Consider the following 25,713-nt stretch of genomic DNA (forward strand, 5'->3'; position numbering starts at 1 on the left):
CCACTACACTCCAGCCTGGGCAACAGAGTGAGACTCTTCTCAAAATAAATAAATAGACCGGGTGTGGTGGCTCACGCCTGTAATCCCAGCACTTTGGGAGGCCAAGGTGGGCGGATCACCCGAGGTCAGGAGTTCAAGACCAGCCTGGTCAACATGGTGAAACCTCGTCTCTACTAAAAATACAAAATATTAGCTGGGCATGGTAGCAGACACCTGTAATCCCAGCTACTCGGGAGGCTGAGGCAGGAGAATCGCTTGAACCTGGGAGGCAGAGGTTGCAGTGAGCCTGGGCGACAGAGTGAGACTCCATCTCAAAAAAAAAAAAAAAAAATGAAGGGGAGCATATACAAAAATTTTAAAAATGTTTTCATTAGTAATTTTGGTAATAGTATTTTTATTCTGAGATTGTTGTATATTTAACAGGAAATGAGACAATGAGTAATTGTGGGGTATTCTCATTCTATAAACCTCTATCTCCTTGAGATAGGGCTTCTTGGTGTGGAAGAAAGGGGATACAGATAGAATAGAGAAGAGATTAAGAGAAAGCTCCATGAGGCAGGGCACGGTGGCTCATACCTGTAATCCCAGCACTTTGAGAGGCTGAGGTAGGAGGACTGTTTGAGCTCAGAGTTCCAGACCAGCCTGGGCAACATAGCAAGACCCTGCCTCTAAAAAGAAAAAGAAGAGAGGAAAACTCTGTAGTCTTGAATTTGAACTGGAATTATCAATATAAACTCATGAGGTATTTTATCTTTAAATATATATATTTGTGTGTGTGTATGTGCATTTCCTTTTTCTGTCCATTGAAAATACTGTCCATTCTGTCTATTGAAAACAATGGCCAATCATTGAAAACAATGCCCAATCCAGCACCAAGAAATATCCCTAACCCCCAGAATGTGTTCTTGAAATATCATTTCTCCTTAAAAGAAATCAGTGCATCTTGGAGAGATGGCTGATTCCAGGACTAGGGTGGGAAATTTACAAAAGGAATCTTTTGTCAAACTAGATAGCAAGGAAGGTATCAAAGGTGACCAGAATTGTGTCAAAAGTATGAAGGAGCCAAGATTAATAAGTTCCTACTGGCCAAAGACAGAGCAATTTGAGTTTCATGAAATAATAATAATTTCAATAAATTAAAAGCTATCAAATATGTTTAAACCACTGAGTTCAGAATGAGATTTCCAAAGAGAAAATGCTTACCTTCGGGGATAATGGAGAACTAATTCATTATTTTGAAATCTGGTAAACAAGGGGAAAGAATCACACATTGATCTTGCCTTTCCTATTATCACTGGGTAACCAAATAATAGATAAGGAGAAGTGCCTCCTTATAATAGTTTTCCAAATAAAAAATAAAAAAGATAGGATTATAATATCACCATTTTGTAATCCCAGTGAATTAAAAGATATAAGTATTAAGCTTCAACAGCTGCTAATGTCATGGAAGATAAATAACCAGACATGAGGTGCTTTCTATTGCCTTGCCAGACACCAATTCCTTGGCAACGTCCCTAAAAGAGAAATATCAAACACCATGTAACTACTATAGTTTTGACAGTCACTTTGGAAAGAAATAGAACTTGAGTCTGCTCCAGTCTCTGGATCTAGCAGCCAAATTTCAGGAAATGCAGAGAACAGAGGAACATGCTAAATCTCACCACAAGTGCACAATCAGCAAAATTCAGACTGTGGGAAACTCTCCAGACAAAAGAGCCTGGTAAGTTGTAAGGAAAAGAAAGGGATAGAGGAGAACAAATAGCTTAAAAGAGAGTTTAAAAACATATCACTTTTTTTTTTAATGGACAAGACTAAACTACAGTGTCTAGGAATGCACATTTGAGTAAAAACAATTATGACAGTGCAAGAAGGTGATTTCTATAAAAGTCAGGACAATGGTTACTTATGAGAGGAGAGTGGGGCTTGTGACTCAAACTGGACACAAGGCAGGGGATTCTGGAGTAGGGGATAAGGTTCTATTTCTTGATCTTAGTGGGGTTTCAAGGATATTTGCTGTATAAAAACTCATTTTACTGTATATTTTGTGTGATTTTATGTATCTTTATTTTATTTTACATCAGAAAGATGTTTTTGAGAAGACAAGGATCAAGCTTAGTATTATTTTTTATTTATTTTCAAAATTGACAACAAAACTCTTTTGATGTACAATTCTGAGTTTTCACAAACATATATAGTCATATAATCAAAACCACAATCAAGATATAAAACAGTTTCATCACTTCAAAACATTCCCTTTTGCCCCTTTTAGTCAACTCCTCCCTCCATTCCAAACCATGGCAACCACTAAACATACCATTTTCTGTTCCTATACTTTCGGTTTTCCAGAACATCATAAAAACAGAAACATAAGATATGTATGTAGCCTTTTGAGTCTGGTTTGTTTCACTTGGCATAATGCTTTGAGGTTCATCAAAGTTAGAAAACTTATCAAAGTTCCTTTTTACTGCTAAGTAGTATTCTGTTGTATGGATGCAGCTCAATGTGCTTATCCATTTAACAAAAGGACATTTGGGTTGTTTCCATTTTTGGCCATTGTGAATGAACAAAGCTGCTATAAACATTTGTATACAATGTGAAAATAAGATTTCATTTCTCTTGAATAGATACCTAGAAGTGAAATTGCTGGTTTATAGGTTAAGTGCACGTTTAACTATATGAGAAATTGTCAAACTATATTCCAAAGTGACCATACTATTTTGCATTCTTACAGGCAATATATGAGTTCCCGTTGCTCTATGTCTTCACCAGCACTTGGTATTGTCATTTTAAAGCCATTCTAATACATGTGTAGTGGTATGTTATCATAGTTTTAATTTGCACTTCCTTAATGACTTTCATGTGTTAAATATATGAAAGGATGCTCATTTGCCATCTGTATATCTTCTTTGGTAAGATGCCTACTCAAATGTTTGCCCACTCTTTTAAAGCAAACTATTGGTTTTCTTATTGTTGAGTTGTGAGAGTTCTTTATGATCCCTTTCTCTATTGAATTGCTTTTGTACCTTGGTCAAAAGTCAATTGGCCACATATGTGTGGGTCTATTCTGGACTTCTTATTGTGTTCCATTGATCTATGTTTCTATCCTTTCACCAGTACCATACTATGTTGAACACTGTGACTTTATATTAAATTTTAAAATCAAGTAGTATGAATATTCTAATTTTGTTATTATTTTTCAGAATTGTTTTGGCTATTCTAGTTCCATCATCTTTCCATTCATTTCAGAAATAGGTTGTCAACATATACCAGAAAGAGAGAGAGAGAGAGAGATTTTTTTAATTAATTAAGGGAGCTAAGATTTTCCCTATTTCTAAATTGATAGCTTTACTTCTGCTTCTGGTTATGAGTAACTCTTTTTGTTGAGAACAGCAATAAAACTTGGTTAAAACACAAAACCATAGCTCTTTCAGAGAGTAAGCAAGGTAGTCAGAACTTCAGGATCATAAAATCCTTAAGAAAAGGGAATAATAGCAGAGGAGTGAGCCTGACTTTCTGATTTGCAAATACATCTAAGCATTTGGTGACTCCTAAGTTGCACATGTGTAGGAAGAGACACCAAGAAATTTAAAAAGCAGCTACTACAAGGCTAAAAAGCTAAGCAGAGATGTCTGCAGTTTCATGGTCCTAAGGAGACATAAATTGGAGTTGAGCATCCATCAAGAAGAAAGCACCCTTGTGAACAAACAAGGTTTTAAATGGTGACTCCTCAAAGGACTATGTTATAAAAATAAGAGCAAGCTAGTCTTACGTGGATGAAGATGATGTGCCCAAAGTCTATCTCACTGCCAGAAAAAAGCAAACTCTTCCATGGAGGATGATACCATCATCCAGAGTCTTATAATTGTTCATAGACAAGATCTGGCATTCAGTTAAAAAAAAAACAGTAATGCCAAAAAACTGGATCAAATGACTGAAAATCAAGAGACAAAGGAGACCATGAAAATATACTTGTAGGTGACAAACATCTTGAGTTTTTAGCCAGATTTTTAAAAAGTAACTGTGGCTAGTATGTTTAAGGAATTACGTGAAACGAAAAATTTCGCCAGATGGGCTGGGTGTGGTGGTTCATGCCTGTAATCCCAGTACTTTGAGAGGCTAAGGTGGGAGGATTGTTTGAGGTTAGGAGTTTTTGTTTGTTTGTTTGTTTGTTTTGAGATGCAGTCTCGCTCTGTCACCCAGGCTGGAGTGCAGTGGTGCAGTCTCGGCTCACTGCAACCTCCACCTCCCAGGTTCATCCCATTCTCCTGCCTCAGCCTCCCAAGTAGCTGGGACTACAGGTGCCCACCATGACGCCTGGCTAATTTTTTTTTGTATTTTTAGTAGAGACGGGGTTTCACCATGTTAGCCAGGATGGTCTCGATCTCCTGACCTTGTGATCCACCCGCCTCGGCCTCCCAAAGTGCTGGGATTACAGGCGTGAGCCACCGCGCCCGGCCAAGGTTAGGAGTTTTAGAACAACCTGGGCAACATAGTGAGATCCCATCTCTATAATTTTTTTTTTTCGAGATGGAGTTTCACTCTTGTTGCCCAGGCTGGAGTGCAAAGGTGTGATCTTGGCTCACCACAACCTCTGCCTCCTGGGTTCAAGAGATTCTCCTGCCTCAGCCTCCCGAGTATCTAGGATTACATGCATGTGCGACCACACCTGGCTAATTTTGTATTTTTAGTAGAGATGGGGTTTCTCCATGTTGGTCAGGCTGGTCTCAATCTCCTGACCTCAGATGATCCACCCCCCTCAGCCTCCCAAAGTGCTGGGATTACAGGTGTGAGCCACCACACCCAGCCAAAAATTATTTTTAAAAAAGAATTCCACCAGATAATTTGAATGCATAAAAAATAATTAATTATAAAGCCCAGATGGAAAAACATAATAACTGAAATGAAGAATTCAAAAGATTAGTTTAACAGTATTCGACTCGGCAGAAGAGATTAATGAACTGGAAGACAGGTCAAGGGAAAATATCCAGATTGAAGCACAGAGGAAAAAGTATGGCATATAGAGAAAAGAGTGTAAGAAACATATGAGATATGAAGAAAGATCTTATATGATTGTCAATAAGGTCCCAAAGGAGTGGAAATAAGGAATGTGGCAGGAGTCATATTTGAAGAGACAGTAGCCAAGAATTTCCCCAAACTAACAAGGCATTAACACACAAATTCAAGAAGCTCTATGAATTCAAAGCAAGATGAATACAAAGAAAACCACACCTAGTCAAACCGCAAAACCTAAACACAAATATAAAAAAATGTTAAAATTAGTGAGATTTTAAGAAGGCATAATTTATCTTCAAATAGCAACGAAAGTTAGCAAAGACTGACAGCTAACTTGTCCAACAGAAACGATGGACACCAGGAGATGATGCAATGGCATCTTCAAAGAGTAGGAAAAAAATTACTGCAAACTGAGAATTCTATACCCAGCAAAATAATGGTGAAATAAAGAAGAGGTGGGGGGAGTTCTATACCTTTAAAAATAAAGATGAAATAGAGACATTTTCATAAAAATTAAAACCTAGAGTTTTCATTGTCAGCACACATGTACTAAAAGAAATCATAAAGGGAATTCTTCAGATAGAAGTAAAAGAAATCCCAGCTAGAAGCCCAGAAATGCAAGAAGGAATAAAAAGCACCAGGAAACGGATATCTAAAGTAATATTGATTGTTTAAAACAACAATAATAATGATGTCTTGTGTTTAAAATGCTCTTCCTATACTCTTTTATACAGCTGAATTAAACACCCATCATCACTCAAACACAGCATGTACATTCTTCTCTCTGTATTTTTAGCCTCTCTCTTGCCCATCATTTGAGGCCAAGTTATATCATAATACCTTCAGGAAGTATTCACTGACCACTCCTTCGTTTATATCTTCTCTCCCACCTCTCTAACTCAGCACCATGTTGTCTGGGTCACTTATTTAGAACTTTAAGTTTCTGTTCTCTTTTTGTTTTTATTTCATGTTGTGTGTCTTGGTTTCTCAAATAGATTGTATATTTAATGTCCTTTCTATGTCTGCTATAGGCTGTCTATATAGTATATGCTCAATAAATGTTTATGGGATAATTAAATTTGTTGAAGAATAAATTGGTAATGAGTGACTGACCTTGTTGTTTTCTAAGACAGAATCTTCCATCAATTTGTTAATTGTTATTCTGAGATTTGATAAAGGAAACTAATATAAATATAAACAAGACAAGCTTTAATAAGGTCTTGGATGAAAAATCCATGAAGGACAGATTGGATGTTCATATTTCATCTTTAACCTTTTGAAATTGATTTGATGCCTCTTTAATAAAATCTTTCTTGGTATCCTTGTCAAATGTATAAGGCTGGTGAGAGTATATCACAGGTATGTCATTTATTTCATTCTAATATGAGTCATTGTACTATTCTGGATGTTAAAGAAATAAAAGACACAGCCCTTGAGCTTTCCAGAGAAAAAAATCTAATTGGAGGCTAAAAAACACACCCATAAACCAACTTGAGGTAAAATCCAAAGAAACATTTTAGTAACGTCAAGAAATATGGTGTAGTGTAGACTAAAGCTGCAATAGATAAGGAAAAGAAAAAGAAAAAATGATTACACTTGGGATGTGTTTATTATAAGGAAGGCATCTGAAAAAAGGTAAATTTTGGCTTTAAAGATTAGATGGAAATATACAGAAAAGAAGGGGCATAGATTTTTCTAAGCAGTGAGAATTACATGCAATACATGGAGGCAAAATAGTAAGTTATTATACATTCAGGCATCTATAAATAGACAGGCTTGAGGAATCAAGGGAAAGTATGAAGCTAGAGAGAGGTGGAGGAGCAGTTGATAGAAGACATCAAATATGTTTATTTTTGAACTAGTGTGGAATTCTCTTTCTCTTTTCAGTAGAAATAACCTTCACTGTCAACAGCCCAGTCAGACCCCTTAGCTGATATAATGACGATCGCAACTTCCTAGGCTATTATTTGCAATAATTTCTGCCATATGAGTGTAATGGGAAAAATACATTGCAAAGTGAATTACTTTTGAAATGTATTGCATGCTGACATTTGGGAAATTAGATCCTGAACACAATGCATCCTGATTATTGAGGTGCCTTGCCACCATGAAAAGATAAATACAGTCCAACCATTCAAAAAACCTGCATGTTAAATTAATTTAAAGTTCTGTCCTTTGGCAAGGTTCTTCTCAAAACTTTTGGTCACTATTCAGGCAAATAACCATGAGCAGACACTATCCCTGGCCTAGATAGCCTACGTGGGTCTGAGGAGTCCAGAAGTGCCCTCGTTCAAACATAGCTCCATCTTATGAGGAATCCTGCTGTGCTCATTCTCCTATGTACTCGACTGCTCCAGTGCTAGAGGTGCCTGTGCTCAGCTGGCATCCTTTCCATTTCCTGGGAGAAGCACAGCCATGCTCTCTTATGAAGAATAAACAACTCTTCACATCTCCATTCCCACTCAGCAAATTCCTCCGGCACCACCAACCCATCTCATCATGAATGTGCATTTGCTTTCGTCTGTAAAGTTTCTGTATTGATGGGCTGCTGGGCTGAGCAACAGTAATTTCAGCAGTCCTGGCTCCACAAGCACAGGTCAGGAATGGGTTTGAAGAAAGCTCTTCTGAAGATATCACAAATTTTGCTGTTTTAAGCCAAGGCCTGCCTTGTTTACTGAACATGTCCAATTTGTGTGCTGAATAGAGCAATATAATGAGAGGAAGGGAAGATGGACAGGGAAATAATGGGACCTCACGTGCAGATTACAAACAGAACCTAGAAATTAACTGAGAATGCTGAAGAGGAAGAGGAATATGAAAGCAATAGTGAAGGGTCAATAATTTCCACATAAATCAGACCAGATGATTATTTTGATCATTAAATTGATTTAACCACAGCTTTATATACAATCAGAGTACATGGCTCTATATATAACAACAGCTCTTGGTTGTAGTCAGAGAGGACTGGGTTTGAGTCCTGGCTTATTGCTTACCTGATTAATGGTTTTGGTTATGCTACTTAACCTCTCTTAGCCTCTGTTTCTTTATTGTGGTAGATACTATTAGCCTAAAATGAGAAGGCTAATAGTATCTACCACAATAAAATTGTTGTGAGGATAAAAAAAAATATTAATTAGGATGCAGTATGAAAAAAATAAAAGTTAGCTATCTTTATTTTTGAAATTTATGTAAGTCTAATTTCTCCAAAGTAAATTGGTTTATATTCACCAGGAGGAATGTCTAATTAAAAGAATCTTATTCTGAGTCTTTTGTGGCAGCAGATTATCACTATCTGATCTTTCTTTTACTTCTGTATTTTCATTGAGTTGGCTTACATGAAGCTGCACTTATAAATTTAAATATGCCTCCAATACCACTCGGCAAGTCTTCTTATAGAGAGCTAGATACATATTTAATAAACAGTTAATATAGTTTGCAACTTCCCCAAAGTAAATTAGGTGAAAAATCCCAAATGCCTGAATTTGGGGAAAAATTTACACATATAAATATGAATTTATTTATTTATTTATTTATTTTTAATTTTTTTTTTTGAGATGGAGTCTTGCTCTGTTGCCCAGGCTGGAGTACAGTGGCGCAATCTCGGCTCACTGCAACCTCCACCTCCCCAGTTCAAGCAATTCTCCCGCTTCAGCCTCCCAAGTAGCTGGGACTACAAGCGCATGCCACCATGCCCAGATGATTTTTGTATTTTTAGTAGAGACGGGGTTTCACCATGTTGGCCAGGCTGGTCTTGAACTCCTAACCTCATGATCCACCTGTCTTGGCCTCCCAAAGTGCTGGGATTACAGGTGTGAGCCACTGTGCCCGGCCGAATATATTTATTATTGTTAGCCCTTGTTACAATGCTGCCATTTTATAAATCAGGAAACTGCGGCAGAGAGAGGTTAAATAGCTTGATCAAAGTTACATTGATTGCTGGGCACATCCTCTCCATCCTTTTCCAGGTGCCTTATACCTAAGTATTATCAAAAACTACCTCTTCATTTCAGCCTGCAAACCTCTTCCTATATTCCTTTTCTCAGTTAATGGCACCACCATCCACCCAGCGATCCAAGCTAGAAATCTGCGAGCCATCCTAGACTTCTCCAGTTTCCTCATTCCTCATCATACTAAGTCCTACAGTTTTATCTATCAAATATTTATTGAATCTGACCTCCTCTTCTCCATTCTTATCACCACTGCTTTTCATTCAAGCTTCTATCATTTCTCACCCAAACTACTACAACTGTCTCCTCACTCATCTCTCTGATACTAGCCCTGCTGCCTTCACATCAGTCTTCTAAACAGCTTCCAGGATGATATGTCTAAAACACAAACTAATCATGTCGATCCCCAGTTTAAAAACCTTCCATGGTTCCCAATAGAGACTGTTTTTTGTTTGTTTGTTTCTTTGCTTTTGTTCGTTTTGTTTTGTTTTTGAGACAGAGTCTTGCTCTGTCGCCCAGGCTGGAGTGTAGTGGCATGATCTCGGCTCACTGCAACCTCCGTCTCCTGGGTTCAAGCAATTCTCCTGCCTCAGCCTCCCGAGTAGCTGAGATTATAGGCGTGTACCACCACACGCAGCTAATTTTTGTATTTTTAGTAGAGACGGGGTTTCACCATATTAGCCAGACTGGTCTCGAACTCATGACCTCAAATGATCCAAACGCCTCGGCCTCCCACAGTGCTGGGATTATAGGCATGAGCCACCACGCCTGGCCGACTGCTTTTAAAATAAAGCCCAGTCTTCCTAGTATGGCCCTTGTGATCCCAAAGAACACCTCTCTCTTAGTCCTAACAAAGTTTAATTAAAATGAAGTCTTTGTGTGATTCTCCCCGCTTTTAGACTTTGGGCTCTTGAAAGGCAGAGACAAAGTCTTTTCATCTTTGTAATCTCAGTATCTACCAATGCCATTTAAAAATTATTGAACCCAAATGAAATGATGACATTATATTTGAACTTAGTAGATCAGCTTACACTTTTAAAAACAGTTTTCAGTCAGGTGCAGTGGCTCATGTTTGTAATCCCAGGACTTTGGGAGGCTGAGGCAGGAGGATTGCTTGAAGCTAAGAGCTCAGGACAAGCCTGGGCAACATAGCAAGACTGACTCTAAAACAAAAATTAGCCAGGCATGATGGTGCATGCCTGTAGTCCCAGCTACTTGGAGGCTGAGGTGGGAGGATTGCTTAAGCCCAGGAGTTTGAGGCTGCAATGAACTATGATTGCACCCTACTGCACTCCAGCCTGGTGACAGAGTGAAATCCTGTCTCTAAAATAAATATATGCAAATGGTTTTTGTTTTCTGTTTTGTTTTTTTGAGACAGAGTCTGGCTCTGTCGCCCAGGCTGGAGAGCAGAGGTGCAACCTCGGCTCACTGCAACCTCTGCCTCCTCCTGCCTCAGCCTCCCAAGTAGCTGGGACTACAGGCATGCACCACCATGTCCAACTATTTTGTATATTTTAGTAGAGATGGATTTTCACCATGTTGGCCAGGCTGGTCTCGAACTCGTGACCTCAAGTGATCTGCCCATCTCAGCCTCCCAAAATGCTGGAATTACAGGCGTGAGCCACTGTGCCCGGCTGCAACTGGTGTTTAATACTTTTAAAAATTAAGATATAATTAACATACCATAAAATCCACCTTTTTAGTATATTCAGTGGCTTTTGGTATATTCAGTTATACAACCATCACCACTATCTAATTCCAAAATGTTTTGTCACCCAAAAAAGAAATCCCTTGCCCATTAACCATCACTCTGCAGTCTCCCCTATTTCCTTGCCAGGATTTTCTGGATGGGTCAAGTCTAATCACATGAGTCCTTAAAAGTCCCAGCTGTGACATCAGAAGAAGAGTTAGAGAGATGGTGGTGTGAAAGGATTGGATGCCTGGTTGTTAGTTTTGAAATATGGGAGACTGTATCCAAGGACCAGAGAGAGGCCTCTGGGAGCTAAGAGAGAAGCCCTCAAAACTTTCACCTCCACCAAGCTGAAAGCTCTCAAGAAAACTGAGGCCTCAATCCTACAACTGCATGGAACTGAATCGTGCCAACATCTGAATGGGCAAGGAAGCCTCCAGCAAGGATCACAGTCCTACTGACACCTTGATTTTTAGCCCAATGAGACTCATACTAGATTCTGACCTACAGAATTATAAGACAATACATTTGTGTAGTTTTAAGCCACTAAGTTTGTGTTAATTTTTTATAGTAGCAGTAGAAAACTAATACAACACAGACTTCTATAATTTTCTTTTTTACAAAATACTGTATCTTGAAAATTGTTTTATATAACATGTCTTCTTCTTCTCCTTCTCCTTCTTCTTCCAGAGTCTTGCTCTGTTGCCCAGGCTAGAGTGCACTGGTGCAATCTCGGCTCACTACAATCTCTGCCTCCCAGGTTCAAGCTATTCTCGTGCCTCAGCCTACCATGCAGCTGAGATTACAGGTGTGTGCCACAATGCCGGGCTATATTTTTTTTGTTTTTTGTATTTTTAGTAGAGACGGAGTTTCACCAGGTTGGCCAGGCTGGTCTCGAACTCCTGACCTCAAGTGATCTGCCCACCTTGGCCTGCCAAAGTACTGGGATTACAGGCATGAGCCACTGCACCGAGCCCCCTTATTCTTTTTGATGGCTGCATCATGCTTTATTTAGATGGCAATTTAAAATACTATGTTTTATAGTAGCAATTACTACATAATTCATCTTTGGCTTAGTGGAGGGTAGCTTGATGGCATATTCCCAGATTACCCCTGGTTCACTTTCTTCTGCTGGTATGGAATATTTGCATCTGTGGTTACTCCATGGTCTGAAGTGGTGGAATCCTCTTTGGGATCTCCCCTCTTTGTGGCTTGCTATGGTCTGAATATTTGTGTTCCCCCAAAATTCCTATGTTGAAATCCTAACCCCCAAGGTGAGAGTATCAGGAGGTGGGGACTTTGGAAGGTGATTAGGTCATGAGGGCAGAGCCCTTGTGAATGGAATTCTTGCCCTTACAAAAGACTCTAGAGAGGACCCTTACTTCTTCTACCATGTGAAGACAGAGCAAGAAGTTTCCATCCTTGAACAAGACAACAAGCCCTCACCAGACGTAAAATCTGCTGGCACCTTGATTTTGGACTTCCCAGCCTCTAGATTAATGAGAAATACATTTCTGCTATTTATAATCTACCCAGTTTATAGTATTTTGTTATAGCAGCCTGAATGAACTAAGATAGCACTTGTTGACAATAATGATAAACATCATATTGGTGCAGTGACACCAACACCAGACCACATAAACCCTAGGTTTTATTGGTAGAAATTGCAGTAAATGAACAGATGCATGAAATGATATTTATGAAGATTAGCAGATGAGGAATTTATTGCAGTCTTTGTTCCCTAGCAAACAGTATTACCAGTTTCTGCATTACAGTAAGTGGTGGCAAAAACTTTAGTTACATAGGATTAGTAGCCAAAGAAACACCTGCCACAGATTAGAGAAAGGCAGGTCAGGGGCAGGCAAAGTTTCAAAAGAAATGCACTAAGCCTTCCCTCCTAGAAATAACATAAAGTGGGTAATGAGTAGGGAAAAGCAGATCTGGTAGGACACGGCAGCTGAGGGCTCATCCTGGCTGAGCAATATTTTTCATCAAGATGATCAGACTCAAAAACAAAACAAAAACAACTATTGAGCTAACAAGTTCAGCAAGGTTGGAAGATACAAAATTAGTGTACAAAAGCAATTGTATTTCTATGCACTACTGATGAAAAATCTGAAAACAAAATTAAGAAAACAGTCACCTAGAATAAAAAATAGAAAACATACAAATGGTCAATAAGCACATGAAAATACGTTCTCTTATTTACCAGAGATTGAAAGAAAATATGTTCAACATCATTTGGGAAATGCAAATCAAAACCACAAAGAAATACTACTTTATACCCGATAGGAGAGCTATAATCAAAAGGACAGAGAACATCAAGTGTTGGCGAGGATGTGGAGAAATTGGAAGTGTCATACATTGCTGATGGGAATGCAAACTTGTGCAGCTGCTTTGGAAAACAACTTGGCAGTGCCTCAAAAAGTTAAATACAGTTACCATATGTCCCAGCAATTCTAAGTATATACCCAAGAGAATTGAAAATGTATGTCCACACAAAAACTTGGATGCAAATGTTCATAGTAGCATTATTTGAAATAGCCCAAAAGTGGAAACAACTCAAATGTCAGTCAACTGATAAATGAATAAATAAAATGTGATATAGATATACAATGGAATATTATACAGCCACAAAAAGAATGGAGTACTGACACATGTTACAATGCAGAGGAAACTCAAGAACACTATACTCAGTGAAAGAAGCCACACACAAAAAAACCACAATTGAATCATTTTATTGATATTAAATGTCCAGCATAGGCAAAGCTATAGAGCTAGAATGTACATTACTAGTTGCCTAGGGGTAGGAGGCGGAAATGGGAAGTGACCATTAATGGGTAAAACATTTCTTTTTGGGGTGATGAAAATGCTCTAAAATCTATTGTGACAGCAGTTACACAGCTCTGTGAATATACTAAAAATCACTGAATTACATACTTTAAATGATTGTTCTTATGGTATGTGAATTACAATTTAATAAAATATTGTATGAAAAGACAAGACCAAACAAGACAAATTAAATGCAAAACTGGTCAGTTATACCTAAAAAACCAGGGAGTAGGTGGTCGGGGTGGGGGAAATAAAACTATGCCAGCCTTTCTTTTCTGTCTTGAGTAGGGCTAAAATGGGGCTCTGATCAGGTTGGCAGGAATTATCCCTTCAAATAAGAGATAGTAGGAGTCAAGGAGGCAGAGAAAGAATTTTACATTTTCAGGTTCACTCCAAAACTCTGGCTTGGGTAAGTTTTTCCAGTTTGAGCTGCTAAGCTGCTCTTGGAAAGAGCTGTCTAGTTCTGCCTATTCTGATCAAGGTCTTGAAAGCATAAGTGAAAAGTGCTGGCACAAGTTTATCCCAGTCCAGGGCCTGACTTCGATGCCAAATTTAGCCTTTGGCAACTTCTTTCCATTGAGAGTCCCTGAGGACTTGTTTGACCTCCTTTTGGAAAGCTGCAAGGGAATTCACTCCTGGACTGTCGCCCAGCAAGTAGGGAGTGGCTCAGCAGGCTGCCTAATCCTCTGATAAGTGAAAGATAAGGTGCACCCAGGCACAGTCCATTGGAAGGCCAATTCCCTATATGTGGGATCTGGACTAGGAATTTTCCAGGTATATAAAGATAATTCCCAACATTAAATATCGTAATCAACTTGAGAGGAAATCTTTTGAAAATGTAGTGTACATATTCCTGCCTTTTTGTACTTAGGCTGTTTTTCAACTGGTAATTGAAAGATTACATGGCCACTATGGAAAAATTGGAAAGAGTAGTACCATTCTCCTTCTCTAGAGTTAACCATTGCTAACAGTTTAATGTGTGTTCTTTTTTTTTTGTTTTGAACCTTTAATGAGAAAAATATATATATACACTATTGAGCTCAAGAACACTGTTTGGTGTGTCATTGGGTCAAGGGTTAGGGATACATGTGGCAGAATTCGGAAATGGTATACATCAACAAAAATACACACGGTCATAACAAGAAAAACTGGTGCCTGGCACAATCAACTCTCAGTTTCCTCTTCACTCAGCAGCATGTTGGGGATCCTGTGGCTGATTGAGAACATACGTCCAGACTCTGGGCACTGCAAGGTGCCCCCCCATCACTTCCACCTCCAGCAGCAGGAGGTGCATGGTCCTCAGAAACTCTTCGTTCTCCTCATATCCCTCAACCGGCCCTTTAGCACCTGGATCAGGTGCAAGTTATCAGCCACCTCCAGGAACACCGCCCACTCCACCTTGGGTATCATAGGCGCCACGAAGTGGGGGTGAACTCCACAGGGCAGATGCAGACCTCGGTGGCCTGGAGGCACAGGGGGAAGCCACGGGTCCCAGCCCCAACACATGCGAGCTCAGTAGATTCTTAATGTATGTTCTTTCAGACCATTTTCTATGTGTCTGTAAGCACAGATACACGTGTATGTGCACACACATGCTACCCCATAGCAGTTTTTTAAACTTAAAAAAAAACATAAATGATATCATACTCTATTGGTCCACTTGTTTTTGCATTTAACTATATCTTCAAGATCTTTCCATGTCAGAACATATAAATCTACCTTATTCTGTTTATTTATTTATTTATTTATTTAGAGACAGGATCTTGCTCTGTTGCCCAGGTTAGAGCTGGAATGCTGTGGCGCAATCACAGCTCACTGCAGCCTCAACCTCCTGGGCTCAAGTGATCCTCCCACCTCAGCCTCCTGAGTAGTTAGGACTACAGGTGTGCACACCAGATCCGGCTAATTTTTAAAAATTTCTTATAGAGATGGGCTCTCATTGTGTTGTCCAGGGTGGTCTCAAACTCCTGGGATCAAGCAATCCTCCTGCCTCAGCCTCCCAAAGTGTTAAAATTACAGGTATGATCCACTGTGCCTCATCTACTTTATTCTTTTTTTTTTTTTTTTTGAGACAGAGTCTCGCTCTATCACCCAGGCTGAAGTGCAGTGGCATGATGATCTTGGCTCACTGCAACCTCCACCTCCTGGGTTCAAGCGATTCTCCTGCCTCAGCCTCCCGAGTAGCTGCAATTATAGGCGTGTGCCACCAAGCCCGGCTAATTTTTGTATTTGTAGTAGAGACGGGGTTTCACCATATTGGCCAGGCTGCTTTCGAACTCCTGACCTCGTGATCCACCCGCCTTGGCCTCCCAAAGTGCTGGGATTACAGACGTGAGCCACCGGCCCGGCCATTCTTTTTAAGGCCTACATAACATTCCATGGTATAAACATTCTACAATTTATCAAACCATTTCCTATTGAAGCATATTCCTATATATCTAACTTTTCTTGATGATCAAGAATGTTGAAATAAGGACTCTTATACATATATAATATATTCTTGTATATGTTAGAGTATTTTGGGGGATAGGTTCCAAGAAGTAAAATTATTTAGATTTTTGATACATCTGGAATTTATTTTTCAAACTTTATATTTTGAAATAATTTCAAACTTACAGAAAAGTTGCAAGAATTACACAATGAACTCCCATAAAGTCTTCACTTGATCCCCCAATTGTTATTTCATCACATTTGCTTCATCTCTTCTCTCTCCTCCACCCTACCTATACACTATATACGTATTAGATATTTTTTCTGATGCATTTGAGAGTAATTGAGGACACGAAGCCCTTAACTCATATTTCCTAAATACAAGGGCATTATCTTACCTAAACTCAGCACAAGCATCAAAACCAGGAAGTAGACATACAAAACACACTGATTTCTCCAACCCAGCATCATAAGGTTCATTTTAGGCTTCTCCCTTCTCCAACACAGAGAAACCCATTCTCACCATCCTCAATATATTTCCTACTTTTCTCAATACCCTTGTAAATAACAAATGTCCCTGCCATGCTGTCTGCCTCCTGTGTGCCTCCAGCTATGCATTCCCAGCCACATTGGCCTCACCCTGCTCACTGCTTCAGAACTTGGTCCATACCAGTCACCGGGAAGAAGGAGTTTATTTTTGAATGGTGTGACGTAAAAGATATATATATAGATATATAGATATATATATATATCTATATATCTATATATATATATCTCTCTCTATATATATCTATATATATATATATTTTTTTTTTTTTGAGACAGGGTCTTGTTCTGTCACCCAGGCTGGAGTGATCTCAGCTCACTGCAACCTCTGCCTCCTGGACTCAAGTGATCCTCCTGCCTCAGCCTCCTGGGTAGCTGGGACTAAAGGTGTGCGCCCCCATGACTGGCTAATTTTTGTATCTTTTTTGTAGAGATGGAGTTTTGTCATGTTGCCAGATATATCTTATTTTCTTAAATGCATAATCAGTTGTCCCGACACCCATTCTCAATCGTTTGAAATGTTTCCACACATGCTTGTGCCAGTAGCTGATGATCTGTTCTCTTTCATTTATCTATTTTTCTGTTTGTGAGCCAATACCATACTCTAATTACTGTTGTTGTATAATATGGTTTGTTTATTTACTTATTTATTTTTAGCCAGTGGCAGTGGCCTATATAAAATGTTTTGATACCTGGTAGGATGAGGTTCCTCATTGTACTTAAAAAAACATCCCTGCTGGGCGCAGTGGCTCATGCCTGTAATCCCAGCATTTTGGGAGGCGGAGGCCAGTGGATTGCTTGAGCTCAGGAGTTTGAGACCAGCCTGACCAACATGGTGAACCCCATTTCTACTAAAAGTACAAAAATTAGCTGGGCATGTTGGCATGCACCTGTAATTCCAGCTACTCAGGAGGCTGAGGCAGGAGAATCACTTGAACTCGGGAGGTGGAGGTTGCAGTGAGCCAAGATGGCACCACTGTACTCCAGCCTGGGTGACAGAGCAAGACTTTGTCTCAAAAAAAAAAAAAGTCCCACCTCTTCTTAAGTATGTATTCTTCCAGATGAATTTTAAAATTAACATGTCAATTTCATTAAAAATCCTATTGTAATTTTGATTGGAATTACACTGAGTTTATCAAATATTTGGGTAAAAATGGCATCTTTCCAATATTGAGTCTTCCTATCAGGGATCATGGTACACCTTTTCATATACTCAGGTTTTTAAAATGTCTTCCAGTGAATATTTGGCTTTGTGTTGACATCACACATACATTTTGTTCCTAGGTTTCAGACATTTTTTTGGTGGCTATTATTAATGGGATCTTTTTGTCCCATCTTCTTTCCATATCTTTCCATATATTTCTATATATTTCTTTCTATATATTTTGTACATAGTTGAGATTATGCTGCACACATCTTGTCTTTTAAATTTATTCCATAAAAACTTTCTGACTAATATAGTTCTTATGGTTGCATAATCGTCCATCAAATATTTACATAAGATAATTTACTGAACTACTTTTAAACATTGGTTAACTAGATTGTTTCCAATTTTAAAGATGCTAAATACTACTGTTATAAACATCTTTTTATATAAATCTTTGTTCTGTTTTGAATTATTTCTTAAAATTTATAAGTGGTATCTCTTTTTTTTCTTTTTCTTTCTTTCTTTCTTTTTTTTTTTTTTTGAGATGGAGTCTCTTTCTGTCACCTAGGCTGGAGTGCAGTGGTGCAATCTCGGCTCATTGCAACCTCCACCTCCCGGGTTCAAGCGATTCTCCTGCCTCAGCCTCCTGAGTTGCTGGGACTACAAGCATGTACTACCACACCCAGCTAATTTTTATAATATTAGTAGAGATCGGGATTTCATCATGTTGGCCAGGCTGGTCTCAAAGTCCTGACCTCAAGTGATCCACACATCTCGGCTTCACAAAGTGCTGGTATTACAGGTGTGAGCCACTGTGCCCGGATTGTAAGTGATATTTCTTTTTTTGTTTTGAGACAGAGTCTTCCTCTGTCGCCCAGGCTAGAGTGCAATGGCATGATCTTGGCTCACTGAAACCTCTGCCTCCCCGGTTCAAGTGATTCTACTGCCTCAGCCTCCTGAGTAGCTGGGATTACAGGTATGCGCCACCACGCCTGGCTAATTTTGGTATTTTTAGTAGACACAGGGTTTCACCATGTTGGTCAGGCTTGTCTCCAACTCCTGACCTCGTGATCCGCCTGCCTCGGCCTCCCAAAGTGTGTTTTGTTTTTTTTGAGATGGAGTTTCACTCTTGTTGCCCAGGCTGGAGTGCAATGGCGCGATCTTGGCTCACGCAACCTCTGCTTCCTGGGTTCAAGCGATTCTCCTGCCTCAGCCTCCCGAGTAGCTGGGATTATAGGCGCGCACCACCACACCCGGGTAATTTTGTATTTTTAGTAGAGATGGGGTTTCTCCATGTTGGTCAGGCTGGTCTGGAACTCCCGACCTCAGGTGATCCGCCCACCTAGGTCTCCCAAAGGGCTGGGATTACAGGCATGAGCCACTGCGCCTGGCCTGTAAGTGATATTTCTTATGCACAATACAGACATTCCCTGAAAGGTCTTGGATAACACAAAATTATGATAAGTTGAAAACATCTTCATACATAATTGTTTAAATTTTTAATGTTTTGCTCCTATTCAATTTACTTATTCACAGACTGGTCCTACATTCTTCCTATCACTTAGTTTCTTTGGGGACGTGATTAGTGTGATGGCTAATATTGAGTGTCAACTTAATTGGATTGAAGGATGCAAAGTATTTTTCCCAGGTGTGTCTGTGAGGGTGTTGCCAAAGGAGATTAACATTTGAGGCAGTGGACTGGGAGAGGCAGACCCACACTCAATCTAGGTGGGCACCATCTAATCAGCTGCCAGCATGGCTAGAATAAAGCAGGCAGAAGAAATTGGAAAGAGCAGACTTGCTGAGTCTTCTGGCCTTCATCTTTCTCCCGCGCTGGATGCTTCCTGCCCTTGAACATCAGATTCCAAGTTCTTCAGTTTTTGGAGTCTTGGGCTTACACCAGTGATTTGCCAGGGGCTTTTGGACCTCCCGCCACAGACTGAAGGCTGCACTGTCGGCTTCCCTCCTTTAGAGGTTTTGGGACTCAGACTGGCTTCCTTGCTCCTCTGCTTGCAGATGGCCTATTGTGGGATTTCATTTTGTGATCCTGTGAGTCAATTCCCCTAATAAACTCCCCTTTATATATACATCTATCCTATTAGTCCCTTTAGAGAACCCTGACGAATACAATTAGAAGGTAATAAAATGGGAAATACACAAATAGCAGTGTCATAACACAAGCCGATGCAGTGAGAATCTGCGTGGGAACAGAAGCTCTGCAAGATTGCCCATGGAGGGCCATTATCTCCTTATATCTGCAACTTCTGGCCTTATGTACCTACTTTGTGGTGTTCATTTGTACACTTGACTTCTTTGCATTTCTTAATGTGATATGAAACCTCCCACATCTTAAAATTTTATTATGTGCCTTATGGAACTATTTACATAAAGTTGAGTGTTGCCTAACTCAGGAAGTGTCTTTATATGAATGTAATTTAACCTTCTTGTTTACTCACGGTTAATATAGACATCAGTTTTAAAAGTTTCTTCCCCAAGGCTTATGGAGGTATGTAGGGCTGTTTTCCCCTACGCTAAAGGAACTAAATTACTGTGCTTTTTGATCATTAAGTTAATATTTATACTTTTTTTTTCATCTACACCTTGCTTAAAGACATCTAGCTTTCAGCTGGGTGTCATGGCTCATGCCTGTAATCCCAGCACTTTGGGAAGCCAAAGTGGGCGGATCACTTGAGGCAAGAAGTTTGAGACCAGCCTGGCTAACATGGTGAAACACCATCTCTACTAAAAATACAAAAAAATTAGCTGGGCATGGTGGTGGCTACTTGGGAGGTTGAAGCACAAGAATTGCTTGAGGGCCAGGCGTTTTGGCTCATGCCTGTAATCCCAGCAATTTGGGAGGCTGAGGCGGGCGAATCACGAGGTCAGGAGTTCGAGACCAGCCTGGCCAATATGGTGAAACCACATCTCTACTAAAACTACAAAAAATTAGCTGGGCATGGAGGCGGGTGCCTGTAATCCCAGCTACTCGGGAGACTGAGGCTGGGGACTCACTTGAACCTGAGAGGCGGAGGTTGCAGTGAGTCAAGATCACGCCACTGCACTGCAGCCTGGGCGACAGAGGGAGACTCCATCTCAAAAAAAGAAAAAAGAATTGCTTGAACCAGGGAAGCGGAGGTTGCAGTGAGCCGACATAGCGCCACTGCACTCCAGCCTGGGCAACAGAGAAAGACTCCACCTCAAAAAAAAAAGACATCCAGCTTTCCAGCTTTCTCTTCTCACTGCTGTCTGCATGACTGCAGTGATAGTTTTTCCTCCTTCCAGTTTATTGCTTTACTTTTCTATGGGTTTGAAAATCAGATTCCCAGCTTTTCTAAAATCAAATCCAAGTAAAAATTAATAGGCCCTGAGAAGGGGCTTTGATGAATGTCTAGGAGTAATGGGCATGATCTTCAGGGCATGAACATAGTGCTCTCCGTTTCTCCAGAGGCCTTTTTCCATCTCCTTTATTCCCTTGGTTCTTTGCTGTGCTCCTGATAGATCAGATTTTCAGATAGCCAAGTTCCAAGTCGGTAATGAAATGAAGTTTCATTACAATTACTAGGTTGGTAACAATATGTTAAAATACCCCTTTCCCTTTTCCTCTACTGAATTCTGATTTTTTTTTTTTTTTTTTTTTTTAGACAGAGTCTTACTCTGTCGTTGCCAGGCTGGAGTGCAGTGGTGCGATCTCAGCTCACTGCAACCTCTGCCTCCCGGGTTCAAGTGATTCTCCTGCCTCAGCCTCCTGAGTAGCCAGGACTACAGGTGCATGCCACCACGCCCAGCTAATTTTTGTATTTTTAGTAGAGACGGGGTTTCACCATGTTGGCAAGGTTGGTCTCGAACTCCTGACCTCATGATCCACCTGCCTTGGCCTCCCAAAGTGCTAGGGTTATGGGCATGAGCCACCATGCCCAGCCTGAATTCTGATTCTTTACTCCCCTTTGTTCCTTTTAGGGTGCGTGTCAGGCTGGATTGACTCAACGTAGTCAATCTGAAGCTCAGTGGGCTTCAGCTGAGTGGGATAAGGTCCAATCTACACCTTCATTTCCTCTATCTTTTCTTCCCCCCACCTCTTCTATATATATATATTTTTTAATTTTTATTTTCCTTTTTTTTTTTTTTTTCTGAGACAGAGTCGCTCTCTGTTGCCCAGGCTGGAGCGCAGTGGTACAATCTCGGTTCACTGCAACCTCCGTCTCCCAGGTTCAAGCAATTCTCGTGCCTCAGCCTCCCCAGTAGCTGGGATTACAGGCACACGCCCCCACCATTATTTTAAATAATCAAAACCTCTCTACATTTCACATCAACCAACTATAATTCTCTTATTTAAAAAAAATTGACATCTGTCTAAAGCCTCATTTGATTAAAAAGAAATTTAAGTGTATTCCATTATATGAAATAAAACAATTTACACAACCCTTTGTATTCTTACCTTTACTTTTACTCATGCCTAATTGATATGGGCTGTGGTACTAAGCCATAATTGTGGGCTCATTCTCTGCAATGGACAATCTTTTTCTTTTGCTGCTGACTGCCCCCCACCCAACTCCACCCTGTAGCTAAATCAAATGCAGAATGAGAGGAGAGAGAGAGACAGAACAACAGAGTCTGATAGAAAAAAAAAATAGAGGTCAGAAGTGAGAGACAGAACATGTTCTAATGGCAGCTGAGTCTACAGATCCACCATACTCTTATCCTTGGCTTCCGGGAGATATCCCAGTCTTTTATTGAATTTGGAATTCCCTATAGGTGGAATATAGTAATATTTATTAACAACCTTATAACTACTTATGTGCTCTGAGTGAGGGCGTATATCAGGTTCATGAAAACCCACACAACTATTGGAAAATCAACTCAAAGTTCAGGTCTTATATGTGGTGGCTCAGTGGCATAATCTTTGTATGTGGGCATTTTTTTTTAACATGTTGCTCTTGAAAAATAAATGTGTTAACTATAAGCCCAAAGAGGTGATCATCAATGTTTCAACTTTAGATCAACTAAAACTTTCTTGTATTATACAATGTCATCCCTCAGTCACTTTTTATACATTGAATTGTGACATTTATGCATCTGCCGATCTGCTGATGACTGGATATTTTAAGCTCTTCTTACACAGTGGCACAGCCTACCAGTCAAGAGTCTATTTTCTTTTCTTTTTCTTTATTTTCTTCTTCTTTTTTTTTTTTCTCACTCTGTTGCCCAGGCTGGAGTGCAGTGACATGATCATGGCTCACTGCAGCCTCGACCTCCTGGCTTAAGTGATCCTCCTGCATCAGCCTCCTGAGTAGCTGGGACTACGGGCCTGTGTTACCACGCCTGGCTATTATTTATTTTTTGTAGAGATAGGGTCTCACTATGTTGCCTGGGCTGGTCTCTACCTCTTAGGCTCAAGTGATACTCTCACCTCTGCTTTCTAAAGTGCTAGGATTACAGGCATGAGCCATCGTGCCCAGCAGGGCCTATTTTTGGTAGCATCACTATTTTTGGTATATGTTTACGTAATCATTTGAATACTTTATTACATTTTCCCCACTATTACAAATATGAGTCAAAAATGGAAAAATAAAAATGCTGTTGCTAGTAATAAGCAGCATAAGTTTTTGAAACAATACAATTGAGCAAAGGAGGAGTCATTGGATATATACAAAGCCGTGAAACTTTAGCTTACCCTGTCAGGTAGATATTAATTAGGACAAAATTAGAACATATAATACATGCTGGAAATACATTATCAAAGATTGTATCTTAAAGGTGAATTAGGCCGGGCGTGGTGGCTCACACCTGTAATCCCAGCACTTCGGGAGGCCGAGGCAGGTTGATCACTCGAGGTCAGGAGATCGAGACCAGCCTGACTCACATGGTGAAACCCTATCTCTACTAAAAAAAATACAACATTAGCTGGGCATGGTGGTGCACACTGTAATCCCAGCTACTCAGGAGGCTGAGGCAGGAGAATCACTTGAACCTGGGAGGCAGAGGTTGCAGTGAGCCGAGATTGTGCCACTGTACTCCCACCTGGACAACAAGAGTTAAACTCTGTCTCAAAAAAAAAAAAAAAAAAAAAAAGGTGAATTGCAAGTAGGAATTGAATACTATTTTTCAGCTCCCTAGAAAAAATCTCTGCTCCTATAATATTCAATGCATTTAATTTTTGCATAATCAATGTTTGTACATGTTACCAGGAATATATTAAGTAAGAAACCGGGTAAGAATGGGTAAAAAACTAACTAGGGGTCCACCTGTACAGAATTCCAGACTCATTAAAGGACTGGAATATCCCTCGGAACCTATAATGTATTTGAGAAACAAGATGCTTAAAACATTTAAATATACAATATGTAATACAGTATACTATAGAATTAAGTGTCAACATGAGTAAAACAGTAAGTTCTGTAATAAATCACAGAAGGAGGGATACAAGTTTGACTGGGATGGTATGGAACTTCTTCTTGAGTTCTTCGCTTTCTTGAGGAAAGCAAAGCAGTAAAAAGAAATGGATGGAGCAGAGAAGGAAGGGACCAATCTCTTAGGTCAAAGAATGGACCCCTTTTGAAGATGAGTTGTTTTCTTAATAAAGACAAACATTGATGTGAACTACAAATAGACACATTTCACGTTTAAAGAACAGATCGTTGAGCAACAAGTGTGGCTGAATAGGAGAGCATTTACTAATAAGGAGAAAAGACATCAGTTGGTAAAAGGTTAAAAAGATGGGCCTGGACCAGACTGCACAGGGTGTTTCTTACTGCCCAGGAAAGGAGACATCATGGAGTCTTTCAGCAGGAGAATGACAGAAAGGCAGAGTTTAAAACACTCATCTAATAAGGTGGATTTGAGCAGGGAGGGACAACTGGTAAGAATCTGGTTAAGAAGATGTTACTATTTAGTGAGCTAAAGAAGATGACAGCTGATAGTCAAGGATTGTGCCTGCGGAAACAGAAAAGAATAGTTCTAAAACCACTGCATGGGAAAAATTAACATAATCTACTGAATAACTAAATGCAGGGAGCAAAGAACAGAGAAGTATCAAAACACAACAAGGTAACAAGTCTAGCAGTCTAGAAGACTGGGGTATCAGTGACAGAGCACGGGAGTCAGAAGGGCTGGTTTGGGAGAGAAGAATGAGAGATGGTTTTGGCATATTTTGTATTTGTAGTAGCTCTTTGCTGCTTTTGAGTTACAAATCCCTTCCTTTGAGAATCTAATGGAACCAATGGATTCCCTCTTCAGAAAAAATAAATGCATTCATACTTAAACACATGTTGCACAATTTATAATGTACACCCCTGGAATTGGCTGCAAGAGAGCTCTTGATCCAAGCTGGGCCAATCAGAGCCCTTCCTGGAATTTTTGTACTCTATATCCAGAGAATCAAGTCAGTCTCTCCTTACTAGCTAAATCTGTGAATGCTGTTAGCTGATGTATTTTACAACACATGAGCCTGAGAAACAGAGAGAATGCTCAAATGTAGAATGAGAAGAGAGAGAGAGCCTAATACAAAAGATCAGAAATGAGAGAGAGAACATATCCTAATGGCAGCTGAGTTCATGGCTTTATTAAGAAAGCAACTCATCTTTAAAAGAGATCCATTCTTTGACTTAAGAGGTTGTCGTATTCATTCCCTCCTCTGGACTTTCGTTGAGCTCTCAGGGCCCTTCCTTCCTTCTTTCCAACCATTTCTTTTTTCTATTCTGCTTTTCTCAAGAAGCAGTTCTATACCATCCCAGTCAAACTTGTATCCCTCCTTCTTGTAATTAATTACAGAACTTGCTGTTTTATTCATGTTCAGACTTAATTCTATAATATGCTATATTATATATTTAAATGTTTTAAGCATTCTGTTTCTCAAATAGATTATGACAGTTAAGTAGGCAAGACTTTCCTCAAATCAATTCTATATGCCCTATGGCACTTATCACAGCTATATACGAACAGTAGGTGAAAATACTTGTCAAACATTTATAAATGTCAATGTAAAAATATATGAGCATTTGTTTATTCACATTTTACATGCATTTTTCATTTTACAAAAAAGGGATTTACTAGAAAATTCTTTTAAGTAGTAGCTCCTCTATGTGGAAATGTTTTTAAGTGTTCATCTAGAA

At 39.7% G+C, this 25,713-nt stretch overlaps 1 protein-coding gene and 1 pseudogene across 1 annotated transcript in view; both read right to left on the reverse strand.

Annotated features, from left to right (window-relative positions):
• Nucleotides 1-25,713, reverse strand: part of MARCHF10 (membrane associated ring-CH-type finger 10) — a 273,051-nt gene that overhangs the window by 242,610 nt on the left and 4,728 nt on the right. The window contains exon 2 of the mRNA XM_055102255.2: nt 577-668. The gene's annotated coding sequence lies outside the window, so the exon portion shown is untranslated. The remainder of the gene's footprint in view (nt 1-576; nt 669-25,713) is intronic.
• Nucleotides 11,105-15,076, reverse strand: LOC100993071 (multifunctional methyltransferase subunit TRM112-like protein; annotated as a pseudogene).

Source organism: Pan paniscus, chromosome 19 (assembly GCF_029289425.2).
Source record: "Pan paniscus chromosome 19, NHGRI_mPanPan1-v2.0_pri, whole genome shotgun sequence".
NCBI classification, from domain to species: Eukaryota; Metazoa; Chordata; class Mammalia; order Primates; family Hominidae; genus Pan; species Pan paniscus.